Source organism: Lithobates pipiens, unplaced genomic scaffold (genome assembly GCF_037356315.1).
Source record: "Lithobates pipiens isolate NorthernLeopardFrog02 unplaced genomic scaffold, aLitPip1_a1.2 Scaffold_8, whole genome shotgun sequence".
Classification (NCBI taxonomy): domain Eukaryota; kingdom Metazoa; phylum Chordata; class Amphibia; order Anura; family Ranidae; genus Lithobates; species Lithobates pipiens.
The window spans coordinates 401,977,336-401,987,442 of record NW_027507903.1 but is presented as its reverse complement, the minus strand read 5'-3'; positions in this window follow the sequence as shown (position 1 = coordinate 401,987,442).

The following is a 10,107-nucleotide window of genomic DNA, read 5'->3' as shown; positions in this document are numbered from 1 at the left end:
GTTGATCCTTGGATCGTTGTACCCCAAAATTCTTCTGAAGTCTCTTCACAACTTTAGTCATGATCTTGGCCTTTCTGATATTTGGGTTTGGGTAAGGTCCATACTTCCCATCATAATCGGTCCTCTTCAATATGTCCACCATCTCCAACATCTCTCCAGAAGACATATTTGAGGCCTTAAATCTTCTCCTCCAGGATCGTGAGGTTTCAGGCTCCGGGCTTTCCTCGCCTCCTTTTCGTTAGTGGAACTCTGATTGCGCACCTGCGTTCTCTCCACCATGTGCTCTCCCCACTGTGCTGAAAGAGAAGGGGCGGGGAATAGTCTAGAAAGAATGTCAGGGGCGGGCGGAGTTTCACGCATGCGCACTGTATATAAAACGCAACACGCGCGTGTCGTACGTTGCGATCTGTGAACAGAGTGAGGAGCTGACGCGCCGATCGTGCAAACAAAGGTATCATTTTTAACTTGGTACATCACTACCCTCTACTGCTTCTATATAGGCCTATGTTGGGACAAGATTAGGAGGGTTTCGCATGGCAGTATTATTATTAGGGTTTGTCTTGTGTTGTGTCTTGCAGAGAAGATGGATCCCTTCAAGCAATCTAATTTTATGGGGCTATTCATTGATCTGCTCAGGGAGCTGCCCTGCCTGTGGCAGAAGAACAACCCCTTTTATAATGACCTAAGAAAGAGGAAGGCAGCGCTGGAGAAACGTCTTGCTTTGGTGAAGATCATGGTCCCCACAGCAGACATGACCTATGTGAAGGGCAAATTTGGTGCCCTGAGGTGTATATATCTCAAGGAGCAAAAGATGCACCAGAATTCCCTGAGATCAGGAGATCCAGATGCCATTTATATACCCAGGATGTTGTACAACGAGAGGCTGCATTTTCTGGCAGACCAGGGGGAACCCAGGCCACCACTCTTCAGTATTCCTTCAAGGCTTCCTTCACCCCCAGCTGAGGCTTTCGATGTCCAACCTGGGCCTTCCAGGCAGCAGCATGTGGAGGGGCCCAGCTTGAGACAAGTATAGCATTGTTGAACATATTTCTTGTCGTACATTTAATGATGTTAACTAGATGTTATTATTGATCAGTAAGTTGTGATTTAACAAAGTGGTTTACATCTCAATAGACAGTAGTGACCAAAAATGTTTGGGACAAGAATGAAAAATGCTGGGCTCAGAGTGATAGTCTGTTCTATTTGGTAACATTCAATTTGCAACAGTCATGAGCACAAAATTGTGTGATGTGGGAGGCTGTGGCAAGTGGCAGCCGGGAGGTCGACCATCGCCCTCCTTCTCCTCCTCCTGCCACAACTACAGGAGCCAAGCCACAGCCTGGAAGGAAGCCTGGAGGGAAGTGCCCAAGGAAGACCAGAGAGTGATGGCCTGGGTTCAGTCTGGTCTGACAGAAGATGCAGCCTCTTGTAGAACCACATCCTGGAGACATAGATGGCATCTGCTCTTCCTGATCTCTAGGACTTCTGGACCAGACTTCTCTCCCTGAGATATGTACTCCTCAGGCCACCAATTTTGCATTTTCTAATCAGTTCATGTCTGCCCTGGGGGCCAAAGGCTTCGCCAAATTGACAAGTTTGCCCAGCGCTGCCTCCCTCTTTAGTTGTTTGACACCTAAATAATTTTTTTTTTTTAATAAATACTTGCGTATGTGTTTTACTTCAATAAGGACAGTTTATTTGTGAGCAGGCAGGTACATCAAAAATACAAAGTGAAATTAATAGCAAGGGGCACCAACACCAAACAACCTCCTGTAGATTAAAAAAGAAAAACAAAATTAAAAAAAGATAATAATGGTGTTGTGGTAAGTTGACACACAAAACATATCCAAAAAAATGCAAAGATGAGCAAACTGTCAAAAAAGGAGATGTTGATTAAAAAAAAAACACAAAATAAAAAAAAAATAAAAACAACAAAAAAAGATTGGGTAAATGTGACGATTTAAAATATTGTATTGCTGAAATGAGTAAAAAGAATAAAGAAATACGTTCGGGAGAAGTGTGTGTGAATATGAGCATCAAAACAAGTTCATTCTTGCAGCATTGTAAAGAACAAGAGAATGCGCTGCATGAAAGAATTTTTAACATTGCAGCGTTACAATGTGCTATATCAATTACGAGCGGTAGTTTTACCTGAGCGAGCGCTTCTGTGTCCGAATTTGATTGTGAGCATGCGTGGTACCTTGTCCGTCAGAGTAGGCTACACATGATCGGACTATGTCCGATCGGAGCATGTTGTTGGAAAATTTTATAGCCAAGTTGGAAAACTTGGTCCGTCGGAGTATCAGTCCGATGGAGACCACACGCGGTCGGATTATCTGACAACAGGGTCCTATCGGACATTGTCCATCGGAATGTCCGTCCGTGTGTACAAGGGCTCAGGCATTTCCTTAGTTCATATTTAAAAATGTATTAACATTTTTTTAAAAATCTTAACATGTTTTTAACTGATACATACGGTATACCCCATGGGTTACCTGCGCAGTAGCCACTGCTGTGGCTACTGTATAGTCAACTATAGTCATATACTGTACTAGCTGCATAGCTACTACCTGTAATTCCTGTAGTTTTTGTTTCTATGCAAGTAAAATTCTTGCTTAGGTATTCGATAAGTTAATCTGTGAAATGCATTGGAAATGATCACACTGGAGTACTTGAGTAGTCAATTTATGCATCTAGTAAAGCACCGCGTTCACTGTGATGAATACAGTAGTTTTGTATAAATAAAAGAAATAAATATTTATTGATTTAAAATGTTTATAAGAGCTCAATTTTCTTATGTTGCTTTGTCTTGAGTGCAACATCTCCTGAGTGTGTGGAATGCATTAATCTGTATTATTAATAGCCTGCTTCTTTCTCACTATAGGTAATAGATATGGAAAATTACTTCAGTAAACATGCAGCTGATTGATACCTATAGGTCTTCAGAGATTTAAAAAATGGAATAAAGTGGAATGTAACTTAAAGAGAATCATGAATACGATACACTTCTAATCTAATTTTTGATTTTGGAATAGTCTGGCTTTAGGAGAATGAAAGTAAGTGTACTCCTGTGACCTACAAGAGGTATGTCCAAAAAAGCTTTGCCAATACTTCTCTGTACATATTATTACTAACATATGGTAATGTTTTAAAAGTGTATTTTCTGTATGTACTTTGAAATGTACATGGGAGCAACCATATCTGATATATTTTATTACAGGTATTTATATAGCATCAACAATTTACACACATATTGTACATTCACTTCAGTGACTGCCCTCAAGGAGTTAGGAGCCCTAATTCACAATCATACATACGCATACTAGGGTCAATTAATCTACCATTCTTTGGAGTGTGTAAGGAAACTCACACAGTCACAGGGAGAACATGCAAACTCCATGCATGTAATGCTGTGGTTGGGATTTGAACAAACAACCCTAGTTCTGCTGGGCAGAAGTGCTTACCACTTAACCACTGTGTAGACACAGATTCTAGTTTGCATTGGAATTTTACTGCATAATGACTGTACTTTACTGATCTTCTTTGCCACTAAGATAGGTAAGCTTTACTGGAAATATTTTACTCTCTATAAGCAAATGTGGTTTGCTTGTGAAAGTCCTTAAAGTGGATGTAAACCCCATTCATAAAATCTGACCTGAGTACATATATCTGTAGAGTTTACTTATCTCTCTCCAAGCCCTAAATCCAGTTTCTTTCTGCTGCTCTGTTCCTCTGTTTTCAGCATGATAACTTCTGACAAGCTTTTCCACACAGAAGATAAAAGCAGCTGGAAATTTGTGTCGGGGAGGTAACTTAGAGACAGATAAGCAGAGAGCTTATCTACTCATAGCACAGCTCTGCACGTTTCTTCATTCCTTTGCCTCTGTGGAGGAGGTTGTGTGCCTTTCCTCCAATCAGCTCACACACAGTGTATGCCCAGTGGAGTCCTCACCCATTGCTGAAACAGGAAGAAAAAAAGCTGAAGGCAGTGGATATACATGTAAAACTTATATAGGGCGATTTCTTTCATCTCTGTGCATCATCTGAGGCTGTTCACTTCACTAGGTATATGTCCACTTTAAAGTAAACACTGTGTAAGAATGGATTATTGATAATACAGTATGCACACAAAAAAAAACATGAATAAAAGTCAACAATAATACCTAGTACACATGAGCCGAATGTCGGAAAATGTCGGCTGGTTCAATAAAAACATGTATGTTAGACAGTTCAACAGAAGCCGGCTGTTTGGCTGACTTCTGTCAGACGAGCATGCTGGAAAACCAGCAGCCAGCCGGCTCCCAATCAGTTCTCTCAGCCAATGGCTGAGAGCACTGACCAGAGTGTTCTGGTGGGGGGGCGTCCCCCTGACTGAACAGCTCAGTGGGGGAGATCACTGTGCTAACATTGGATTATCAGTTTTTTCGTTCAACCTGCTGGGTTTAACAAAAAAATTATTATGCCGTGTACACAAGATCGGTTTTCCTATTGGGATAAACTCCGAAGGTTTTTCTGACGGAGTGACGCTGAAACTGTCGTGCATACACCAGGGGCAGATCCAGAGTGTATTCTCGGGAGGGGCACTGCTATAAAATGTTTTTTTGGGGGCAATTTATATGGGAAATGGCTGGTATTGGCTCTTCAATCTTTACGGCATCATGGTTGTTATGGTGTCAGGATGATTGAAGCGCATAATTTCTATTATTACATTGTAATATAAAATTAAATGGTTCAACTCACCATAATGCAGAATCAGTGGGAGCCCTAAGGGTGTCACTTGCCATGTCGCCTGCCACCAAATGTGGATTGTCACTTGCCACGTCACTTGTCATCAAATGCGGATTGTCACTTGCCACATCACCTGCCACACATTGCAGACTGTCACTTGCCACGTCACTGCCACACACTGCTGATTGTCACTTGCCACGTCACTTGTCACCAAATGTGGAATGTCACTTGCCATGCCACCTGGCACACATTGCGGATTGCCACTTGCCACATAGCCTGCCACACATTACAAATTGTCACTTGCTACGTCACCTACCACACATTGCGGATTGTCACTTGCCACGTCACCTGCCACACATTGCGGATTGCCACTTGCCACGTAGCCTGTCACACATAGTGGACTGTCACTTGCCACGTTGCCTGCCACATATTACGGATTGTCACTTGCCATGTCACCTGCCACACATTGCGGATTGTCACTTGCCACGTCACCTGCCACACATTTTGGATTTAAAGAATAAATAAATGCAATTGAGACTATATGGAGCCGTGACCAGTGCACAAGACTCTATCCCCGATGCTTGGTAAAGAGAGACTCTATCCCCGATACTTGGTAAAGAGAAGGGAAAGGGGGAAAAAACTGGCAGCGGGACTTTATATGAAACAAGATACTTGGGTAAATTAATTCAATCAATATATTATATTAAATTACTCATTTATTGGGAGCACATCAAGAGGTAGTACAGTAGATATATTAATAGTAATATAATATACAAAATTAAACAGTGTGATAATCGCATAGCACAATAGAATTCATGATACAATGGTATTATTACAAATAATAAGGTAGACAATAAACCAACAGTACATTCCAAGGTGTGTATACAGTAATAAACAATAAAATACATAAATGATTAAAGTAGATCAAACCCATAATAAAATCATGGCTACTGGGGTATGGCATCCACTGGTAAACATCTTGACGCATTTTGTGGATTGTCTCCACTCATCAGGAGCAGCTGTATATTGGAAACACCTGTGATAAATCATATATTAATAGTAATAATCAATGGTAATTAATTATACATATAGACAAAAGGGGGATCATAACAATGGTCCTAACCATTCTTACCTATGGATGGCAATTAGTATATATAGTAAATGGTAGTAGTGGTATGAATCAGAGGCGTTGGTGGGTGTATGTTGACATCCCCCGGGAGCTGAAGTGACATCCAGAACTGGCAAACGGGCCATAAAAGTAGTGTGAATATTCCTTGTGGTTGCCACGTATTAGTGCCATCTCTCATCAGTGCCACAAAACAGAAGTAATGGGGATGAACCCAAGGAGCTGGTGAAAAACAAACCTGCCACACATTGCGGATTGTCACTTGCCACGTCACCTGCCACACATTACAGAATGTCACTTGCCATGTCACCTGCCACACATTGCGGATTGTTACTTGCCATGTTGCCTGCCACACATTGCAGATTGTCACCTACTATGTCACTTTTCTGCTAAGGTGGTCTTTTGCTGTGTCCCAGAGTGAAGTTAGACAGCAGAGAGATGATGTAATCTCTCTGCTGTACACAGCTTCCCACACAGTGAGGGCAGAACTGCAGGGATGCAGGGCAGTGAGAGATGTCATCTCCCTGCTCCCCTGCCCACTGGCTTCCTGATTGGCCAGCAGCCCTCAGATACTGAGCCGCCAAGCTGCTCCCCCTCTCACCCGTCCACTCCCCAACCGAGCCGCCCGCACTGCCACCCACGGAACCGGCCCACGGAACTGGCCACGCTGTCACCCACGGATCCGGCCGCGCTGTCACCCACGGAACCGGACGCGCTGTCACCCACGGATCCGGCCGCGCTGTCACCCACGGAACCGGCCGCGCTGTCACCCCCTGACCGTATTGTCATCCGCAATTCTCGGAGGGGGCAATTGCCCCATTGCCCCCCCTGGTTCCGCCCCTGGCATACACATGATCACACCAAAGTGCAATCGTTAAGAAGGCAGTGACGTACAGCACGAACGACGGGGCTAGAAAAAGGAAGTTCAATAGCCAGTAGCCAATAGCTTCTGTCTCGTACTTGCTTCAGAGCTTGTGTCATTTTTGGTCCGTGAGAACAGCATACAGATGAGTGGTTTTCCCGATAGGAATTGGTTCCGTCGGAAATATTTAAAACATGTTCTATTTCTAGGTACGGCAGAATTTTCATTAAAAAAAGTCAGATGAGGCATACACCCAATAGGAATATACGATGAAAAGCTTCCATCTGACCTTTTCTATCAGACATTCCGCTAGTGTGTATGTGGCATTAGTTTGTACTAAGTTTTAACCACTAGGTGTCTACGCTATAGCCAAAAGACGGCTACAACACGGACTCCAATTGCCGGGAGGGTGTCCCTGGACGTCCTCCTGTTTATTTCCCCTCTGCTCGCCGCCGCGGGCGCACATCGGGGAAACTCTGTTTTGGCTGTCTCCCTTGAACACAGCCAATCGCAGATTATGCTAAATGGCCAATCAAAGAGGCCATTTAGCACTTGATCTGAGTGTCCAATGAGAGATGATCTCTAAACATATGAGATCATCTCTCATTGCCGGCTCTCTCTCCTCACACAGAGACTGTGTGTGAGGAGGGAGAGCGAATGGCTGCAGCGTCAAGGTGAAAAAAAGGGAAAATAAAGTGCTCAGTGCCATCTGTCCCCAGTGCCACCTGTTGCCAGTGCCACCTGTCCATGTCATCTGTCCCCAGTGCTGCCTGCCCATGCCATCTGTCCCCAGCGCCGCCTGTCAGTGCCATTTGTCACCAGTGCCACCTGTCAGTGCCATCTTTCCCCTGTGCCACATATAAGTACCATCTGTCATCAGTGTTAAGTGTCATCAGTGCCACCTATTAGTGCCATCTGTCATCAGTGCTAGGTATTAGTGCCATCTGTCCTCAGTGCCACGTATTAGTGTCATGTGTCATCAGTGCCCAATGTCATTAGTGCCATCTGTCATCAGTGTCACGTGTTATCAGTGCCACGTATCAGTTTCACGTGCCATCTGTTATCAGTGTCAAGTGTCCTCAGTGCCATGTATCAGTGCCATCTGTCACCAGTGTCATGTGTCATCAGTGCCATGTATTAATGCCATCTCTCATCAGTGCCACATATTAGTGCCATCTGTCACCAGTGCCTTGTATTAGTGTCACATGTTATCAGTGTCACGTATTAGTGCCATCTGCCATCAGTCCTACATGTAATCAGTGCCACATATTAGTGCCATCTGTCATCAGTCCCACATGTCATCAGTGCTATGTATTAGTGCCATCTGTCATGAGTGCCACATCAGTGTCACCTGCCATCAGTGCCATCTGTCATCAGTGTCACGTGTCATTGTCCTGGTGCTCCAGGGCCTTCAAAAGTGTAATAGGTAGTCAACAAGTTGGATGTGTAATGTATGCTCCTAGAACACGTGATGGTGCTCCCTGCATGTTGGGCCTCTCTATGTGGCTAGGCTGTGGAAAAGTCCCACACATGTGGTATCATAATACTCAGGAGGAGAAGCCAAATGTATTTTGGGGTGTAATTTGTGGTATACACATGCCATGTGAGAGATGACAATGACAATTTTGTGTAAAAAAATCTTTTGCAAAGAATTGTGGGAAAAAAATGCCAACATCAAAAACCTCACCCTGCATCTTACTAAATAGAGGTCATTTGGGGGTATTTGTACTTTCCTGGCTTTCAGGTTGCAAGAAATGAGATAGGCCACCAGTACATCAGATGTGATAAATTTTTTATTATTTGCACCACAGCTTGTAGACTCTCTAACTTCACAAAGACCAAATAATATCCACGAATTGTTGTTATTTTTACCAAAGATATGTAGCAATATAAATTGTGGCCAAAATTTATGAAGCAAAATTAATAATTTGAACATTTTTATCACAGAAACCAAGAAAAATGCTTTTTTTTTTCTTTTTCATTTATAGCGCAAAAAATAAAAAAACCCAGACTTGATCAAATACCACCAAAAGAAAGCTCTGTTTGTATGAAAGAGGACACAAATAAATTTGGGTACAGTATTACATGACTAAGTAATTGTCATTCAAAGTGTGAGAGCACTGAAAGCTGAAAATTGGTCTGGTCACGAGGGGGGTTTAAGTGCCCAGTTGTCAAGTGGTTAAGTTCTTCTGTAGCTTTTTGAAAAATATTGAAGATTTCCAATATTTTAGTATCTCTAGCCATTTACGGATAATTAGTATTGAGTATTAATTAGTATTGATGGCCAAACTGACAAAGTGTAAATTTATTATCACACAGTTGGTATCATAATATGTAAAAAGTATTACAGTTCAATGTAGGCAAAAATATAACAAATAAAAGCAATTTTAGTTATTGAAAAAAGTGTAAAGCTTGAAATCATGGCTATATAGGCATGCATGTCCTTCCAGGAAATTACGTCTTTATGTTTCTGAGAGAAAGCACCCATTTAAGCTTGTCAAAGAGTATATGGAAAGTCTGTCTGTGTGTATTGATGTCTGTCCTTGTCCTTGTGTCTGTCTCCCTGAATATGGATCTCTTGGCTAAATATGTTACATGTAGACTTCATAATGTCACAACGCTCAAAACCTTGTATGGCAAGCATTAATGTTAACTTCAGCAATTTTCTTTACAAGAGGAGGTATTTATATAACTTCAGCTGAAATTCTGAGTCATATATGGACTTTGATTTACAAGCCCACATGCAACACTCTATTCTTGTCCTGTAACGTGACTATCTTCATTTTATGATATATCACCAAAAATATACTTATGTAACACATATTACCAACTTATGCTACATAAATTAAGTAACTACACACAGATACTATTAATTATGACTTTTAATACACTAATCCTAACTAACAGTATTTAAGCAAATATATGTATTATTCCTCTAATTACATTGATCCTGTCTATTCTTGACTTCCATGACATTCTATACCAAGATCTGCCCATCCTCCACCTAGCTAATTTACTTCCAGAAATATCTGACATATTACTGACTCAGACAAAGAAATGTATCACTAATCACCTGATCAAGGTCATTCACACATATTAATATTATGATTAATCATAAAACCAAATATAGTTTTCAAGCTTTCCATGAATATAATATAACTCCTATAAGTGCCACATTATGAATTTGCAATAATAATTTAACAGTTCCAAGGTTGTAATCAGTAATAATCAGGAAAAACAAACTAAATTTGTATGTTAAAAATGATATTGTACACAAAGACACAAATTCACAACTGTTGAATGACACATCTACATAAAACAAATAGTTAACAATACAAGGCCAAATCTAAGAGACAAAAGATATAAAGTATTGTGAATCTGATCTACAGAT